The 20,467-nt window shown below is 35.5% G+C and overlaps 1 pseudogene; it reads right to left on the bottom strand.

The window, feature by feature from the left end:
- The window catches only part of LOC138156699 (probable phosphoglycerate mutase 4), a 105,535-nt pseudogene that overhangs the window by 14,226 nt on the left and 70,842 nt on the right, over positions 1–20,467 (bottom strand).

Below are 20,467 nucleotides of genomic sequence, written 5' to 3'. Positions count from 1 at the left end.
CGCAACCCTTGTGACTCAGTGCCTAATTAGAAATTACAAAAAGGTGTAAAAGCCTTTCTATAAGCAACACCCCCCCCACACACACACACACACAAGTTTCCCTTAATGGGCTCCAAGTGGAACCAACTAATGTATGGGGAACATCTTAAATCCCATTAACATTACAATCAACAGAGGCAGTGGTTTTCATATTAGAGAGGGCAGGTCTAACAAAGCCTCCCAAAAAAATATAAGAACGATGGAAGGAACTGTCATAAGCACAAAACTAAAGTAAGAATTGATGTTAAAAATATGAGAAATAAGGAACAAAGTGAAAAGAAAAATTGAGTGGCTTAAGAGAATCCCAACAGGTAGCATCAGAGTAAGCATGAATGAAGAAGCCCATAGGAGAAAAAAATGGCTTAGCCTCAATATTTACAGGTATGCCTAGAAAAAAATAAAGCAATTTTTAAAAGGAAATAAAGTATAAATTTTCAAAAAAGAATATGGGGTAATAAAAATGAAAGAAGAAAAGATGAAAAAAAAGTGAGACTCGATGAATCCATGAGAAAATATACTGTCACAACAAAATAAAGAAAAGTGGGAGGGGGAATGAAGAAAATTAAAGTATATACTATCAGAACTAACTGACAGGGAAAATATAATTGATAAGGAGAAATAATTTTAGAATAATTTAGCAACCTGAAAAAATAAACAGAAAAATATAGAAAACAAATTTCAAGAAATGAAAAGAAAAAAATATCCTGTTCTATTAGAACTAGAGGGAATAACAAGATAGAAAGAATCCAATGATTACCTCCTACAAGAACCCCAAACTTAAAATATCCAGGCACGTTACAACAAAATGCCAAAGATAATATAATATATGATATAATATAATGTAATAAATGTAACACAACACATATAATACAATGAATACAATGCAACTAATATAATACAATTAATATAATATAATGTAATACAATATAGTATAGTACAATACAACATAACACAACATGACATAACACAACATGACATAACATAACATAACATAGTAATATAAAGAGGACAAGTACCAAGGAATCCTAAACAGGATTACATGAGACATGGAAGCAAGTATAATAAAGGTCACAAGGGTGGGGATCCTGTGCCCTTAAGGTCACATGTGGCTCTCTAGATCCTTAAGTGTGGCCCTTTCAGTGAAACATTTAAGTTTGGATTCAATTAAAGAGCTACACTTGAGGACCTCAGGAGCCACATGTGACCTCAAGGGCAAGGTTCTCCACTGCTAATAAAGTAGATCATCCCTTGAACTATAATATTCTAAAAAGTAGAGTTAAACACAAGATAATTTTTTAAAAGCAAATCAATTAATTAATTCATCAAAAGATAGATAAAATGGTTAACACCTAGGACTTTGCAAAACTCAATGGAACTTCGAAGGGAAAATCGAAACCCTAATATTATTATGCATTTTTCAAGCCTTCTTAATGTGATGAGTAGAAATTTTAAAGAAAAATAACAAAGTAAAGAAGAAACCTAGAAAGTTCAATAATTCTGGTGCAGATCATCCCATAAATCTTAGTATGATTTTTAACTTTAATAATTGCTAAAACAAATGCTCAAAACTTGGCAAAAATACAATGGCAAGTCTAATTATTATAACTTCTTCTACCCTTTATATGATGAATCTTGAAAAATATGATTTTTAATTTGAATGAGACAAGCATCTAGTATGGCTACACAGTCAGTGATTCAGTCTCAGAAACGGGCAGGTTAACTCACATGATAGCAACATGTACTATTTCAAAGATCTTAGTGGGAACACACATTCAGAGTCTAAACAATGAAGTTATTATATCTGAAAGATGGTTTTACTGAGGGCACATAATCGATGCCAGACATGGGAGGAGGTATTCCTAAATAAACCCAAATGGGTTGGGAAAATACCTTGGTCATATGTAAATATCACATGTGAGTTTCGTAATTGATATTAGACATTGGTTGAGGGCCTGAATTCACAGTCAGAGATTCTAGAAATGGATGTTGGTATATAGCCAATGCTAGCAGGTACTGTGAATATTTACATATTTAACAAAAATTAGAAGGTACTAGGACAGTGAAAAAGTTCCAGAATGTCCGGGATTTTATATATGCAGGTAAGTGTGAAGACATACATAGACAACACATACACATATGCCTACATGTTTTATTTTTTCTATATGGCTTAAGAGAATCCCAAGAGGTAGAATCAGAGTAAGCATGAATGAAGAAGCCCATATAATTGGGCCCATCTACAAATGCACTTAAATAAACACACATACAAATATAAATACATTCTATTGTTGTTCATTCATGTCAGTCATATCCAACTCTTTGTTACCTCAGCTGAGGTTTTCCTTTGTTTTTTTTTCAGCAGGCAATGTTGGTTCTATTTTGAGTCACAACATTTTCTCTCTGTGTCTCCCCTACCCCCACCCCAGAATAGTGAGCCTACTGAATACCCCTTCCCCCAATCTGTTCTCTCTTATATCCTCCCCTATTACCCCCCCCCCATTTTCTAGTAGGGCAAGATGCATTTTTATACACCAGTACCTGTATATCTTATTTCCCAGTTGCGTGTAACATACATTAACATTTATTTTTGAAACTCCGATTTCCAGAGTCTTTCCCATCTTCCCTCCTCACACACTCCCACTGAGAAGACAAGCATTTCATCATAGGTTGTACATGTGTAGATACCCAAATGGTTTCCATAGTAGCTATATTGTGAAAGATTAACTATATTTCCCTTCATCCTATCCCACACCCCACTTAATCTATTTTCTACTTTTATCCTGTCCCTTTTCAAAAGTGTTTGCTTCTAACTACCCTCTCCCCCAATCTGCCCTCCCTTCTATCATCCTCCCTCTTATTCCCCTCCCCCTTGCTTTCCTGTACAGTAAGATACCCCACTGAGTATATATGTTATTCCCTCTTTAAGCCAAATTCAATGAGAGCAAGTTTGACCCATTCCCTTTCACCTTCCTGCTCTTCCCCTCCATTGTAACAGCTTTCTCTTGCCTCTTTTGTATGAGATACTTTATCCTAATCTATCTCTCCCTTTCTCCTTCTCCCAATATATTCTTCTCTCACCTCTTAATTTTATTTTTAAGATATTGTTCCTTCATACTCAACCCATCCTGTGCCCTTGGTCTATGTATACATGTACAGACATATGCACACACTCACATATATATTTATACACACATATACCCTCCTATACATACATATATACATATGTATACATATATTCCCTTCAACTATCCTCATATTGAGGAAAGTATCATAAGTTACAATTAATATTATTCCATGTAGGAATGTAAATAGTTCAACTTTAATAAGTTCCTTATGATTTCTTTTTCCTGTTTACCTTCTCATGCTTCTCTTGCTCCTTATAATTGAAAGTCAAATTTTCTGTTCAGCTCTGTTTTTTTTTTCATCAAGAATGCCTGAAAGTCCTCTATTTCATCAAATGACCATATTTTCCCCTGAAGCATTATACTCAGTTTTGCTGGGTAGATGATTCTTGGTTTTAATCCTAGCTCCTTTGACCTCCAGAATATCACATTCCAAGACCTTTGATCCCTTAATGCAGAAGCTGCTAGATCTTGTGTTATCTTGATTGTGTTTCCACAATAGTAAAATTGTTCCTTCCTAGCATCTTGTAATATTTTCTCCTTGATCTGGGAACTCTGAAATTTGGCTATGGTATTCCTAGGAGTTTTCTTTGTGTGATCTTGTTCAAAAGGTGAGCAGTCAATTCTTTCAATTTCTATTTTATTTTGCCCTTTGGTTCTTGAATATCAGGGCAATTTTCCTTGAGAATTTCTTGAAGGATGAATTCTAGGTTCTTTTTTTTTTCAATCATGGCTTTCAGGTAGTCCAATAACTTTTAAATTATCTCTCCTGGATCTATTTTTCAGGGCAGTGGTTTTTCCAATGAGATATTTCACATTCTATTTTTTCATTTATTTGGATCTGTTTTATTGTATCTTGATTGCTCATAAAGTCATTAGCTTCCAATTGCTCCAATCTTAATTGGAGGAAATTATTCTCTTCAGTGAGTTTTTGAAATTCCTTTTCCATCTGTCCAATTCTAAATTTTAAGCATTCTTCTCCTCATTGGCTTTTTGGGCCTCTTTTACCATTTGAGTTAGTCTACTTTTTAAGGTTTTATTTTCTTCATTGTATTTTTGGGTCTCCTTTAGCAGGCTGTTGACTCACTTTTCATGATTTTCTTGCATTATTCGCATTTCTCTTCCCAGTGTTTCCTCCACTTCTCTTACTTGATTTTCAAAACCCTTCTTGAGCTCCTCCATGGCCTGTAACTAAGATAAAGAGGATTAAGTGACTTTCTCAGGGTCACATAGCTAGTAAGTATCTAAGGCCAGATTTGAACTGAGATATTCCTGTCTTCAGAACTGATGCTCTATTCACTGAGTCATCTAGCCCCATACGCAAATATGCACATATGTACATTTATACACATATGTATATAATTTATATGATATATACAAATATATGTCTACATAGATATATACATGTATGTATATAATTATGTAAATATGTTTGTATGTGTTTTTCACAGATAGATGCAAAGAGAAGGAGGTAATTTCAAGTAGTATGATCTACCTAGGTTTGGATTTAAGAGAATAATAGCCATAATGATTAAGGGTTGGGTCAAAGAGACAAAGATATGTATGTAATTATGTATATCTTTTTTCTGGTGACACATTTTGTGATAGCAATATCTGGGGGAAAAGTAGGTGTCTATCAATTATAGTATGGCTTATGAATGTAATGATATCTATTTTTTTAATGTATTATTCTCCCTTGAACTCAATGTCATTTTCTTTGAAATATTTTGGTGCTATAATATTTGGAGCAGATAAACTAAGTTTTGGATAGCTAGCTAGCTATTCAGATATACAGAAAGGTGTGTGTGTGTGTGTGTGTGTATACACATCTATATATATATATATATATATATACACATACATTTGAATATATGCATATCTATCTATCTGCCTATCTATATTCAAAAATATATCTATATAGGAGGAATCAAGATGGTTGATTAGGAGCAGCTACCTAGCTGAACTCTCCCAAATTCCCCTCCAAACAACATTAAAATAATGCCTCAAACCACATTTTAGAATGGTAGAGCCAAAAAAAAAAGTTGGGTTGACACATTTTTATGACCTAAGAAAACTTAAGAGGTAAGCAGGAAAAGTCTATGGCATATGAGTGGAGGCCTGTCTAGAGCCTACACATCTGAAGGAAATAATAGTAGATATAACAGCAGTAGCAGGAACTTCAGGAACTCAGTCCAGATATGGTAAAAGGGTTAGAAAACTTGTCAGAAAAAGATTGTAGGGGATCCTTTTATAGTATTGAATGTAGCTGGTGTTGACTGGCAACACTATTGATCATATATAATCCTGGGTTGCAGTTTAAGGGCCAAGAGAACTACTGGGGGTCTTTCAGAAGGGATCAGGGGCCTGGTCCCAGTTCCGAGGTAAAGGGAATGCTAGTACTTGCAGCTACAGAAGACCAGGTAATATCTGGGATAAAGACCTGAGCGCAGAATAGGCGAATAGAGACCACACCTCTCTGAAGATCATTAGTACTAGATATGAAAATACTAGCACAAAAATAGACTGAATCCTGTTACAGTGCCTCCTCACCCCCAAATAATGAATAGAATCCAACTTTAACATAAAGCTCAAAGTAAAAAAAAAAAAAAGACTGGAAAAATGAGTGTACCAAAATATATACATATATATGACCTAAAAAGCTACTATGTCAGTGAGGAATACAAAACCATAAACTCAAAAGACAACAATTTGAAAACAACTATAATGAAATTCTCAAAGAAAAAATGCTAAGTGGACCCAAAGTAAAAAAAAAAATTCCTAGAAGAGTTAAAGAAAGATAAAATAATCATAAAGAAAAATTGGGAAAAGAAATGAGAGAGGTTCAAGAAAACTATGATAAGAGAATTAAAAGCTTGGTAAAGGAAGCCAACACATACAACTCACACACACACACAAATATTGAATATAATGATACCTTAAAAAACAGAATTGGTCCAACTGGTAAAAGTGGTACAAAATGCACTTTCAAGACCAAATGGAAAATGAGGTATAAAAATTTACTGCAAAAAAAGGTCTCCTTAAGAAGAAAATTGGCCAAATGGGGGAAAATGGTAGAAAAGCTCACAGAAGAAAATAATTCCTTAAAAATTAGAATTAGCTAAGTTAAAGCAAATATTTTATAAAACATCAGAAATAATAAAAACAGAAATACAAAAAAAGAAAAAGGAGAAGAAAATATGAAACACCCCATTGGAAAATAGAGTGAAAAGAGATTATTTAAGAAGTATTGAACCACCAGTAATTTGTGATCAGAGTCTAGATGTCATATTTCAAGAAATTTTCAAGAAAATCTGATATCTTAGATGTAGAGGGTAAAAGAAAAATTGAAAAAAAAATCCACTGGCCACCTCCTGAAAAAAATCCCCAAATGAAAACTCCCAGTAACATTATAGCTAAATTCCAGAGCTTCTAGGTCAAAGAGAAAATAAATAGCCAAAAATAAACAATTGAAATATTATGAATCAATATCCAGGATCACACAACATTGAGCAGCTTACTGAGGAAAAAAAAAACAGAGGGCTGACAATATGAAATCTAGAAGACAGAGGAGCTAGGATTACAATGAAGATTAGGCTATCCAGTAAAACTGAGTGTAATCCTTTCAATGAAAATACGGATATTTAATGAAATAAATGATTTTCAAATATTCATGATGAAAAGATCAAATCTGAACAGGCTCAAGAGAAATGTAAAATGGAAATATGTAAGGGTAATCATAAGGGACTCATTATATGGGAAGATGAAACATGTAATTATTAAGAACTTTATCATTATTATGGCAGTTAAATAGAGTTTACATAGACGGAGGGCATAGATATAAGTCAATAATGTTGGAATGATTAAAATAACAAAAAATGAAGCTGTAATAAAGTGAGATGAAATAGAAGAAGGGATAAGGCAGATGTACAGTGGGGAAATTTTTCTTGCAAAAAAAGGCACACAAAAAAGATGGAAGGAAATGAACAATAATAAAAACTGTGAATGTGAATAGGTTGAGCTCACCCATAAAATGGAAGCAAAAGAAAAGATATTCAACACTGTGATGTTTATAAGAGATACACTTTTTTTTTTTAAAGCAATCGGGGTTAAGTAACTTGCTCAAGGTTACATGGCCAGTTGTTTCTGTGTGTTGTGCTGAGTATCTGAGCCCAGATTTGATCCAGGTCATCCCGACACTGGAGCTGGTGCTCTTACTCGCTGAGCCACATGGCCACCCCAAGAGATACACTTGAAGCAGAAAGACTCACACAGAGTTAAAATAAAGGCCTGAGTAGAATCCAATATGCCTCAGCTGAAGTAAGAAAAAAAAAGCAAAGGTAATAATCATGATCCCAGAAAAAGCAAAAATTGACCTAATTAACAGAGGTAATTAGATAAGCTATATTATGCTAAAAGGTGTCATAGATGATTTAGTAATAATAAACTTTTTTACAGCAAGTTTCTCTGATAAGGTCTCATTTTTTAAATGTATACTGAGTACAGAATTGTAAATTAATTTATAAATATTAGATTAAATTTATAAATATATAGAACCATTCCACAATTGATAAATGGTCAAAGGATATAAACATGCAGTTTTCAGAAGAAGAAATCAAAGCTGTCTATAGTCATTAAAAACATCTTCTAAATCACAATTGATTAGAGAAATATAAATTAAAACAGCTGAGTTACCATCTCACATATATCAAAAATGACAAATGCTACAAGGGAGGAAAGGAAATTAGATACATTAAGCAACTGATGATGGAGTAGTGAAGCTAGGCCCAAAGGGCTAAGAAATGATGCAAACCTCTGGATCAAGCAATACCAGTACTAGGTTGGTATCACAAAGACATTAAAGGAAAAAGACATACACATAAAAAATATTTATAGCAGCTATATGTATATGTATGTGTGTGTGTGCGCATGTGGTTGCAAAGGCAAGCAAAATATGATTTTTTTGCTATTTTTCTGGATTGTTTTAGCTAATGAAATGCCTTTCAATTTCACCTTTGATTGTATCAAGAGTCTTTGATTGGAAATAGTATACACTGTATTGCCCTTAATGGGTATAAAGGAGTTTGAAGATTTTCTTTGCTCTCAATAGGCCTAAGAGAATTTGAAGATATCTCCTGCCCCTTAATAGGCCAATGCAATCACATGGAGCCCACAGTGCGAGGAGCTTGCAAAAAGGGTGGAATAAGAAGGAGTAGATAAGAGCTCAAGTAGAGCTAGGAGTAGGCAGAAATGAGAGGGAAAATGTTTGCAATATTGGTGCTCTGTCTGTTGATCTGTGTTACTTTCTCAGACAGAAGCCCCGTCTATTGTTTTGTGTTGATTTCTCAGACAGAAAGTGAATTGAGATGATAGTGTTGGTAATGTGTGTAAACATTATAGCCCTGTTGAGCTCTGTTTTCTTAGAAACAGAAACTATGGAGAGCTTGGAGTGGAGCAGTCCCTGTGAAATGGAACAGGAGCAGAGAGCTGCCTACTTGTGAATCTAGGCATGAACTGGGAGCAGTCAGCCCATGGAGAAGGAGCCATGGGGTTTGGAGTGGGGTTTGGAAACCAGCCTCAAGTCAAGATGAAAGAGGACTTTACTTTGGATCCTCTGTATTGACTGAGGAGATTTGTAACTTACTGTGACCTAGGGGTGAAAGATGTTTTGTATTTTCTGCTACCCCTTAAAGATGACTATAAGATATACTGAATGATATCTTTTGTTTAAGATTACATGGCCATTTTAGTAATAAGTTGTTATGTTGTGAATGTTAAGCTTTAGTTTCTTGAATGTTATGCTATACTTTATTGGTGAATAAAAAGAGAATTCATTATACTATGTTATTAGACCCTTAAAGTTATTCACAGCAGCAGTCCTCAGGAGAGCGGCTAGTGACTGGCTTTACAATTCAAAATTGAAGAGATGCTAATAAATTGGGGAATGGCTGAAAACGTTGTGGCATATGATTATGATACAGTATTATTGTTGTCTCACTTTAAATCCAATTTACTTGCAATTCAAAATATATCATTGACCTTCTTTGAGGAAGGATGAACAATAGTCTATGGGTAGTAGTTTTGCTCCCTGAGGGCCCAGTCAGCCAGTTCCAGCTGGGCAATGCTGTTACTTCTTCCTCCTTTTTCTTCTCCTCTTCTTTCTCTCCCTATGCACATGTGGAGAGTCGCACCCTTATATGTGGGTACTCTGTCCAAAGGAATATAAATTTTGATTGTTTTGATTGTGAACAAGGTACCTCACAGTTTGGGACTGTATTGTTTTATTCCTTATTATCATTCCCTATTTACTTATTTTTTTATTTTCTGAAAAACTGGGAGAATTAACTCTTTTGTCTCATGTAGTATTCATGCATTATTTCTTTAAATATAGCTTCAGGAAGATATTCAATGCTTTGCTTCCCAGGATCTAGCCTTGTTCTTCTTTTTAATACAGCTCCTGTTGTGACTGGGGAGAGTATTGGCTTACCTGCCTGAGTCCTGTGTTTCCTTGCCCTCTGCACTGGTCTAGGTCATTCTCCTGCTTTGTCTTGGGTAGAAATGATTATGAACTTTGCTGCTTGTGGACTATATTATATTCTACTGGAATGATGGGATGGCCCTTTCTTCTGCTATGCCTTTGGGAAAGATTTATGGACACTCTGATAATTGGGTGCTAGTGTGGCCTTTTGTCAGGTTCTAGGCCTGCACTTGCTTTCTACCATCTTTGTTTTGTATCTAAAGTTTCTATGGAGTTAAAAAAAATTTGCAGTTAGACTGAAGAGAACATCTCATAACTCTTTCTTGTTGTTCTGGTCATTAAAAAAAATTCCTTTGGGTGTGTTTGTGAAAAGTCTGTATCACTATTAAGTATTAACCTACATCCTCCCATAGTGAAGTGCTTATAAGTTTTCAGAAAAACCTCTATATTGACCTAGTTTTTTTTTCTAATCAATTATAATTTTTGACATTTTTCAGAATTAACTTTTAAAATTTTATATTTCTATACATATGTTGAGGTATATAATAAACATTTATTGATGATGATGATAGCTGTCAATTACATAGTGTTTTAAGTTGTGCAAAGTGAAGTATTGATAGTGTTTTATTTGCTCCTCATAACAACACTGTTATTTTTACCTCCATTTTATACTTTAGAAAACTGAGGCTCTGAGAGGTTCAGTTACCTTGCTCACAATTCCACAGCCAGCAAGTGGCAGTTGACACTTACTTGAATATAAGACTTTAGACTTACCATCCACTGTTCTTTCCTTCACATCAAACACTTCTCTTGCATATGTGATATACATATATATTGATCTTGGCTTTAGTTTCCTCATCTATAAAGTAGGTAATATTGGTACTCCTTACCTCATCATGTTATAAGAAGGAAAATATTTTGGATAATATAAAGGACTACATAAAAATGATCTATTATTATAACTAATAGCTGTTCCATAATTCACATAACATCAATATTAAGCATGCCAGTTCTACTGTGCAGTGTATAATTTAAGATTCCCCAAACTGAAACAATTAACATAACAATTAATAACTTAATTATTACTTGTTTATTTTTAATAAGTTCACTGAAAAAAAGGAAATCCCACACAGGCTGCTCCTGAAATAGATGACAATTAACATAAAGTTTTAAAAATTACTGTAAAAAAGATGAACAATTAATCAGCCCCATGTTCCATGCTAACATATGCATGCCCTAATGCATTGCTTTCAGCAAGACAACAGCTGTTCCTTTATGCACTTTTTTATAACTTCAAGTAATTCTTTCATGATGAATTATGACATATCCAGTCTAACTTAAAAATGCAAACACCAGAATTGAGATATGTGTGGAGAATTAAACAAAATCTATTCAAAATAAAATTCGATATAAGATCTGAAAAATTTGAAGGAAATTCATATAAGCATAAGGAAATTCATGTAAGCAGTAGAAGCATTCAAATTCAATCACAAGGGATGAAAATCACAAGTCTCAAATCTGTTCATGGCCAGAGGTTAGAAGTCAATGATTCATCCAGGACAAGAGCAAAGATCGATTGGCTAAGGTCATAAATCAAAGTTACTGTCTTTGACAGGATGTCAGCAGTATGGAGGAAAGCAGGAGAATCATCATTGTGGAAGAAGAATGGCTCCAATGCAATTCCCCGAAGCTCACCTGTGCCCTTGTGACTTCTGAAAAGAGTAAGTAAAAACTCAGTGAAAGGATTGTGCGATGCTGCTAGTATTTCAAGAAGTGCCCTCATCATCTTATAACTAGAGGAGCAAAACAGGATAGGGCATACTATGGAGCATTCTCAGAATAGCTATCCCTGTTATTAGGTGACCATACACAAGCTCTGGGGCAGGGATGAGGATGTGTGTGGTACTTGAGGATGGGTTAGATGGTGGTGGTGGTGACTTTACTTCTTGCATTTGTGACTTATCAATGGATGGTTTTGTACTGGTGACAAGGCATACTTTGTCTCTGAAGCTAGAGAAGTTCATGATTCAATGAATGTATAAAAGGTCATAGATCATCCCTCTTAGTTTTCATTTCTTTTTTTGCATATAAATCATGCAGAATTTTCTGAAGCTTTTTCCAAAGAGCAAAGGTAAGTAGAGTGAAAGGAGTAATAAAAACCACCCTTGCACACACAGACACACCACCACCTCCTCCTCTTCCAGCACTACCACCATCACTACTACCACCACCATCACTACTATGACCACCATCACCAGCACCACTATATTTAAGGAAGAATACTGACAAATTCAAATATTTCAAAGGTGTACAAACTGGAATAGAAGGTCCTTAAGTTCATACCTAAGTAGGATTCATTTAAGAAACTGTAAATGTTGGATAATTTGGGTATGCCCCAAAGCCCCATTCCACAATAATCATGAGAGTTGGTTTTCCTATATTTTTTGTAGTTATATGTAAAGATAGTTTTCAAAATTCATTTTTTCTATTTTTTGTAGTTTATTTATGATTTTTTAGTTTACACCATTCATTTCCACAAGGTTTTGAATTACAAATTTTCTCCCCATTTTTCCCCTACCCACCACCCCAAAACAGCAATCCCACTGAATATCCCCTGCCCAATCTGCTCTCTCCTATATCTTTCCCCATGCCCCCTCTAACTTTCCAGTAGGGCATGGTGGATCTCTATGCCCCAGTGCCTGTATATCTTATTTCCCAGTTACATATAAAATAATCATAATCATAATAATTATAATAAAAAGATTTTAAACCTTTGAATTCCAGATTCTTTCCCTACCTCCCTTGTTGCCCACCCTTACTGGGAAGATAAGCAATTCAATATAGGTTGTACATGTGTAGCTAAGCAAAACATTTTCATAGTGGATATATTGTGAAAGACTGACTATATTTTCCTTCATCCCATCCCACCCCCCCACTTGTTCTATTCTCTACTTTGATCCTGTCCCTTTTCAAAATTGGATGCTTCCAACTTCCCTCCCCCCAAGCCTGCCCTCCCTTCCATCATCCCTGCTCTCATCCCCTTACCCCCCTAATCTCCTGTAGGGTGAGATACCCTATTTAGTGTGTATGTCATTCCCTCCCTAAGCCAAATCCATTGAAAATAAGGTTGACTCATTCATTTTGCCTTCCTATTCTTCCCCTCCATTGTAATTGTTTTTCCTTGTCTTTTCTACATGAGATAATTTTACCCCATTCTATCTCTTCCCATCTCCTCACATTATATTCCTCTCTCATCTCTTTATTTCACCTTTTAAGTATCACCCCTTCCTATTCAACTGGTCCTGTGCCCTCTGTCTATGTATACCTGTACACATATATACAGATACTCACATATGTATTCATATGCCATATACCCTCCTATAGAGACATATATTTGTATGTATACATATATATTCCCTTCAACTATTTTCATACTGAGAAAATTTTCATAATTGACAACTATCATTTTTCCATGTAGGAATGTAAGTAGTTCAACTTTGATAAGTACCTTATGATTTCTTTTCCCTGTTTACCTTCTCATGCTTTTCTTGCTTCTTGTATTTGAATTTCTACTTTTCTATTCAACTCTGGTTTTTTTTCATCAAGAATGCTTGAAAATCCTCTATTCCATTGAATGACCATATTTTCCCCAGAAACATGATACTCAGTTTTCCTGGGTAGGTGATTCTTGGTTTTAATCCCAGCTCCTTTGACCTCCAGAATATCACATTACAAGCCCTTTGCCTTCCATCCCTCAGTGTAGAAGCTGCCAGATCCTGGGTTAACCTGTTTGTGTTTTCACAGTATTCAAATTGTTTCTTCCTGGCTGCTTGCAATATTTTCTCCTTGATCTGGGAATTCCGGAACCTGGCTATAATATTCCTAGGAGTTTTCTTTTTTGCAATCTTTTTCAGGAGGTGATCAGGGGATTCTTTCAACCTCTGTTTTGCCCTCAGGTTCTAAAATATCAGGGCATTTTTCCTTGAGAATTTCTTGGAGGATGATTTCTAGGTTCTTTTTTTGATCATGGCTTTCAGGGAGACCAATAATTTTTAAATTATCTCTCCTGGATCTATTTTCCAAGTCAGTGGTTTTTTAGTGAGATATTTCACATTGCCTTCTATTTTTTCATTTGTTTGGATCTGTTTCATAGTATCTTGATTTCTCATAGTCACTAGCTTCCATTTGCTCCAATCTAATTCTGAAGGAATGATTCTCTTCAGTGAGCTTTTGAGATTCTTTTCCCATCTGGCAAATTTGGCATTTTAGGCATTCTTCTCCTCATTGCCTTTTTGAGCCTCTTTTGCATTTGAATTAGTCTATTTTTAAGGTGTTATTTTCTTCAGTCAGTTTGTTGACTTTCATTTCATAATTTTCTTGCATGGTTCTCATTTCTCTTACCAATTTTTCCTCCATTTCTCTTAATTGGTTTTCAAAATCCTTCTTAAGCTCCTCTATAGTCTGTAAGCAGCTTATTCTTTTCTTGGAAGCTTCTTGTGCAGGAGTTCTGACTTTACTGTCTTCCTCCTGTTTCATGCCCCTATGCTTTTTGTCCCCCAAAAAGGAGTGCAAAGTCGGATTTCTGTGCTTGCCTTGCTTCCCTCCTTTGCTCATACTGCCACTCAATTACTTGACTTTTGAGCATTTTGCCACAATAGCACTCTGCTGCCAGAGAGGGGAGCTTTGTCCTGGAGCTATTAGTTGGGTCCCTTCTCTGAAGCCTCCCCATGCTTTGGCAAAGTGGTCATGCACTCCAGAACCTGTACCATAGAATGCAAGCCATATCCAAGCAGGTTAAAACCAGAGTGATTACCCCTCAGACTGGTTACTTGGTCCCCCTACAATCTGCAGGCCAGGAGCTGAAGCTGCCACATGGCAGAGGCTGCACCTTAGCTGCTTCTACCTCCAGGGGGCAAAAGGTGGAACACACGCCCAAATTCGCAGGTCCCAAAGACCACACTGCACTGAACTCTCACTTTGTCTTCAGCATCTATGGGTTGATAATTCTGCAAACCGCCACAGCTGCTGGTGATCTGAAGTCCCTCCAGCCAAGGGCTGGTTGTGGCTGCCCCAAGGCTAAAACCTCTGGTTTGTGTGGGACTGGGCTCACCTCCCAAAAGGCTGTGCTGTCCACTTCCTGCCAGCCTGCTGGGCTGTCCTCAGCAGGGGGTTAGCTTCTTTGTGTCGTTTTGTGGGCTCTGTAGCTCCAAAGCTTGTTCAGAGTCACCTTTTACATTGGAGGAGGAATTGAAGTAGGTGCAATCCCGAGCCCTGCAATAGTACTGTTTCTACTCCGCCCCTCTCAAAATTCCTTGACTTTGTTATCTTTTCTGAGTGTGTGTTTCGATCTTCCTTGTCACCATGGTAACATTCGCTTGTCAGAATTTTTTCCATTGCTTGTTCATTTTTCTAGCTATTTCTTGACTTTTAACTCCTTGTCAAAGTGAAGTTCTGCTTCCAGGGTAGAGGACACACTGTCTCAAACTTCAGGGGCTTTGTGCAGCTATTTTCAGAGATACTTCTTGGGATCTATAAGTTTTCAATTCTTCCAAGGAGAAGTATGGTTACTACTCTTCTGACCTGTGCTTTGTTTGACCACAAGTGAGTGACCACAAGCACTCTTCCTGTGTCCTGTAACTAACAAGGGTCCCTGTTCCACTGCTGCAAGCTGGGGCATGTTTGTTCTCCTCACCCTGGGATGGCCACCCTGGACTGTAACCAAGATCTCAGAATAGGCAAAGTAACAGAGTCCTGCCTCAGTGCTAGCAAAGAGAACCTTCTGACAGCTTTTGACCACTTTACTGTTTATGGACTAAGACCCCAGAAGCAGCAGCTGCTGCTACAGATTAAGTGATTCCCAAGGCCTGCTACTAGGTGCTGGGGTTTAATTTATGCTGGCTTGGCCTATGTTGTACTGTCTTCTACTCTTACCTTGGTGCAATAGACCTTTCTTATTGCCCTTCTTAGTTATCTTTGGCTAGAAAATTATTTTGCCCCATTCTTTTGTTCATTCTGCCACTCTAGGAAGTTTTTATGGCATTACTTAAATGTGTTCATAGGGGTTTGGTGGACAGCTCAGGCCAGTCACTGTCTTTTTTCCACCATCTTGGCTCCACCTTCCTTCTCAACAATTTTGTGGGATAACTATATATTCTAGATATTTGTGATTTATCTTCAACTCTTTCATTCAGACTATCCATGAAAAGGTCAAATAATAAAACTGAAGCTTAAATGCATTGGCCCAATAACCAGAAGACAGTTTTCATTGGAAAAGACTGATGTTAGAAAGAATTTCTTTCTGAAATAGAAGATACTAAAAATCGTATAGTCTTCATGATTGAAAGCTTCCAATTAAAATTCCTTTTATTATATGGCAAAGTTATATAGTTCTATATTTTCTTTTTAGTGTTTTGTCTCCTTTCAATGCTGTTTTATCTAGTATGAGACAGCTAGGTGGCACAGTGGATAGAACATTGGACCCACCATCATGAAAACCTGAATTTAATTTGAGCCTAAGACACTTACTATATGTGTGACCCTGGGAAAGTTACCTAACCAAGTCTGCCACAATTTCCTCCTCTGTAACATGGGGTAATAATAGCGCCTACCTCCCAAGGTTCTTGTAAAGATAAACTGAGGTAATAGAAAGTGCTTTATAAACCTTCAAGCATTGGATAGATGCTAGATTTGTCATCAAAGATTATCATAATCCTCATTATTATTATTAGTAATTGTTAAAGAACTGTGGAATCATAGATTTTGGAAGAGCCCAAGAGCTCATTTAGTCTTGCTTAAACTTTTAAACTTTAAAGTTTTCATCTAATCTCAGCAAGAAAAAACTGCAAATGGTGGTAAACTTTGTAACTTTAGAGGGAGTAGCCCATTCTCCTTTTTTACAGTTCTAGTCATAAGAAAGTTATCCCTTATGTGGTGAGTAATCTTCTTTAAAACTTTCAACTACTGCTCCTAGATTGCCTTTATAGGGGCAAGGACAACAAGGCTAAATCATCATCCAAATGGCAGATTATCAAATCCTTGAAGATGCATAACTTGTCCCCATCAAGTCTTTTCTTCTCCACACTCTACATCTCTAATACTTTTAGCTGATCTTTATTTGGCAGGTGCTCTAGTCTGTCCATCATTTTGTTCATTCTCTTCAGTTCATTCTCCAGACTGACTATAACATTCCTAAAATGATAGTTGTATAGAACTGAGCACAGTTGGCCATACATGGTTTGACCACAGTAAAGCAAAACATCTATCCCTCTTTCTGAAAGCATTCTAAATCCTCAATATATTTTTATGCTCTCCTCTTGTAACTCCCCTTTATCTACATCTTTCATGTAGCTTCTAATTTTCTGCAAGCTAGGAAATCTGCCAACAAGATTTTTTAAAAATGAATTTTAAAGGATAAAGCATAAAGTGTTGGGATTCACTTGACTTCTAATACAAGCATTCTATGGCCTTTTGCAATTACTTCTTACTTAGCAGCTATGATCCAAAGGGTTGAAGATACTGAAAATGTGTGCTTCAGATAAATTGGGGGATATTATATTCTCATACCAAATTGTTTAAATTTAAGTATTCTTCAGAATGATTTTTTTTCTTCTTCTCAAAAATATATTGTCTTCCTGACCTTCTTTTGTCAGTTTTTTTCCCACTTAAGAATCCCTAAAGTAACAGTATTAATTCACTTTTAACCTCTCAAGATCTGTGCCTTGAAAGACTATAAAGCATTTTTATGTGAATCACATAATTCAAGTAATAGGATTAATAGAATGGTGTTTTCATTCCATTTAAAGATACATTCAGCACTTAATTTTCATTTACTAAAGAAAATGCAAAATTATTATTATTAAGAATATATACAAATGATAAACAGATACATAAAGGATAAATAAAATAGATAACAATAGCAGTGACAATAACAATAACTAACAACTTACAGGAACAGTAAGTAGTTTGCATGGCAGAAAGAGCACTGGACCTGGAGTAAAGAAGACCTGAGTTCACATCTAGCTACAGACATACTACCTATATTAACCCGGATGGTTAACCACCATCTGCTTCAGTTTCCTTGTCTATAAAAATATTTATAATAATAACACATGCATCTCTGGATGGTTGTGAAGATAGCAAAACATCTGTACAGTGTTTGGTAAATATGGAATTGCTATATAGATGCTAGCTTTTACTATTGTTAATATTGTTGTCCTTATAATTTTAATAAGTCCTTTATTAAGTGATTGCTGTAGGCATGGGGCTTTGCTCAGCTCTACAGATTCAAATACAAACAAAAGCAATCCAAAGAATGCTGGAGAGTGGTGGTGGGGGTTAGGGGAAAAGTGGACCATCTCTAAGGCTCCTTATGAATCAGTGGACTAGGCAGGCAGTCATCAATCAGCACAGCAGGGATTCAGGGTATATGTTTCTACAGGGTGGTAAGAAGGAGAGAAAAAAATTCCAGAAAGCAAAGTCAAACGTGAAGGCAGCCAAAGGGAATGAGGTTGATAATGATGAACTCTACCTGGCAATTCTCCCAGCAAATTCAACGATATCCTTCCCAGAATAGCAATAACACAAGTAGACTCCATGCTCAAAACTTTTCCTAGGAAAACATTTTTTTCTCTCTCTCATAAGTGAGATGGAAAACGGTCCTTAATAAACTATAAAAAGATGAAGTGGGACCAAAGGGACAAGAGTAGAGACAAGGACAAAACCTCCTTAAAACTTAATTTATTGTCCATGGCTTGGGTAAGGGGAGAGGATCAACATCCAAATAGGGGAATGTCAACTAGAGGGAAATATAATGGGAGCTTTCTATGCCCTGACACCAATATGGTATCTGTGAAGATCTGGCAGGGTTATTGAAACATTATGGAATGGGCTCTGGAATAGCTTATCATCCCTCTCAAGATGACAAAACTTCTGAAGAGAAAAAAAAATAGTGACTGAAAGGTTTGAGCTATAATACAAAAAAAAAAAAAAAAACGAGGGAAGGACAAAGGTAATCATTATACATAGCTCAAATAAAAATTGCTTCAAATAAAGAAAAAAAAAACAGTTGGGGTTAATTAATCCTTTCCTCCCAGCCTTTCTTCAGGACAAGGAACCAGAGACCAACCTTTCTCTACAACCAGAGAGAGTAGAAGCAATTTTGCGATCGAGTCTTGGTGGTGTATCCACCATTAAAAGGGGCAAAGTCAGAAAGTGAATATTGGGAGTATATAAAAGTACATAGCATAAGCAAAATATTTGTAAAATATTTGAAATAAAATATTTCAAAAAGAAAATCTCTCATTAAAGGCCCAGGGCACCAAGAACTAAATAAAATCAGAATTAAGGAGAAATAATGAATCCTGAGAGAGATTATGAAATTTATTAATAAATATTATAATGCAAACAGAAGTCTTCTGATTCGTGTTAGAGAGATTCCAAAGAGAACATGGAAAAACAATTAGTATCTCTGATTTGTATAGCAGAGAAATGAATTTTATAATATAATAAAGAATGAATATAGCTCAGAACTTAGAATCTTGAATGAAGAATTTAAAAACTCAAATATGAGCTCAAAAATAAAAATGAATCCACATTTTACAATCTCTCTGAAGAAATTAAAATGGGAGATTAATGGATTTGCAATACAAAAGTACAATGTGAAGAACAGAAAAGTCTGGAAGAAAAAGGAAATTATGTTAAAAGAACAGGGCAATTCTATACAAGCCAAAACAAATAACTTTGAAAACAGCATCAACAAAGGCAACTTAAAATAACAGTTCTCCCAAAGAAATATGTCATATTAAAAAAAAATCTAAACACCAAAATCTAGTAAATAATACTACAAGAAAAACTGCCCAGTACTTCAGAATACAGAAAACAAAGATTAATTGATAGAATTTGTATTGTGACAACAAAACCATGCTCTTTAAACAAGTCCCAGATTTTATAGATAGGATAAAATCCCTCAAATACAAAAGGAAGGAATTTGAAAAACACAAGGCTATCAACAGCAATCACTGGAGGGAAGGGAATAGTGTATTCTGAAAAGTAGAGAAACTCAAGCTGCAACCTAGAAGAAAGCACCTTAAATCCTGATCCTAATCTTCTGTGAAATAATATGTTCATTCAATTAAATAGACATTTGAGTTATTATGAGAGATTAAAAAATAACAGAATATCTGATATGCAGACACTTTGGGCAACAGGAAAATAAAATAAGCTTACTTATTTACTAGTTACTAAAGAATGAATAATGAAATAAATTGCTCCATGTTTAAAGATTATTTGGAGAAAGAGACAGAGACAAATAGAGATGCACAGTGTCAGAGATGATGATGATTATGATGATGATGGTGATGATGATGATGATGATTCCTAAAGTCTATTAACAAGAAGAGGGGCTTCAAGAGAACTACAGAAACCACAGAAAAGAGGAATTCAACAAATGATCAGTACTGGAACCAAATAATTATTTCAGCCAAAACTGCTGTCCACAATTACCCAGTCATAACAATGATCCTTAAAAATAAAAAAATGAATCCATATCATTATAGCAAACCCTCATGATCTCTGACTCATGTGAAGCAAAACATTTAAAAACAGACTTAACAGAAGAAATAAAAATTATTTAGGAAACAATGATATACATATCACCCTCATAATCCCATCTGCTCCCAGAGTTTTCCTTAAGATGTTTTCAGTGAACATATGAGGAAAGGAGATCATATCTCAATACTTTTATTAAATATGAAAAGCAGTATTTTTTCCACCTGAAATATACTCTTTGTAATGATACATATAAAATGTAAAAGCAGGACGGCAACTTGTCTGTAGA

Source organism: Petaurus breviceps, unplaced genomic scaffold, assembly GCF_028583685.1.
Source record: "Petaurus breviceps papuanus isolate PSGF00001 unplaced genomic scaffold, PetGlider_PUasm1.0 156, whole genome shotgun sequence".
NCBI classification, from domain to species: domain Eukaryota; kingdom Metazoa; phylum Chordata; class Mammalia; order Diprotodontia; family Petauridae; genus Petaurus; species Petaurus breviceps.
This window is presented reverse-complemented; position numbering and strand designations above follow the sequence as displayed.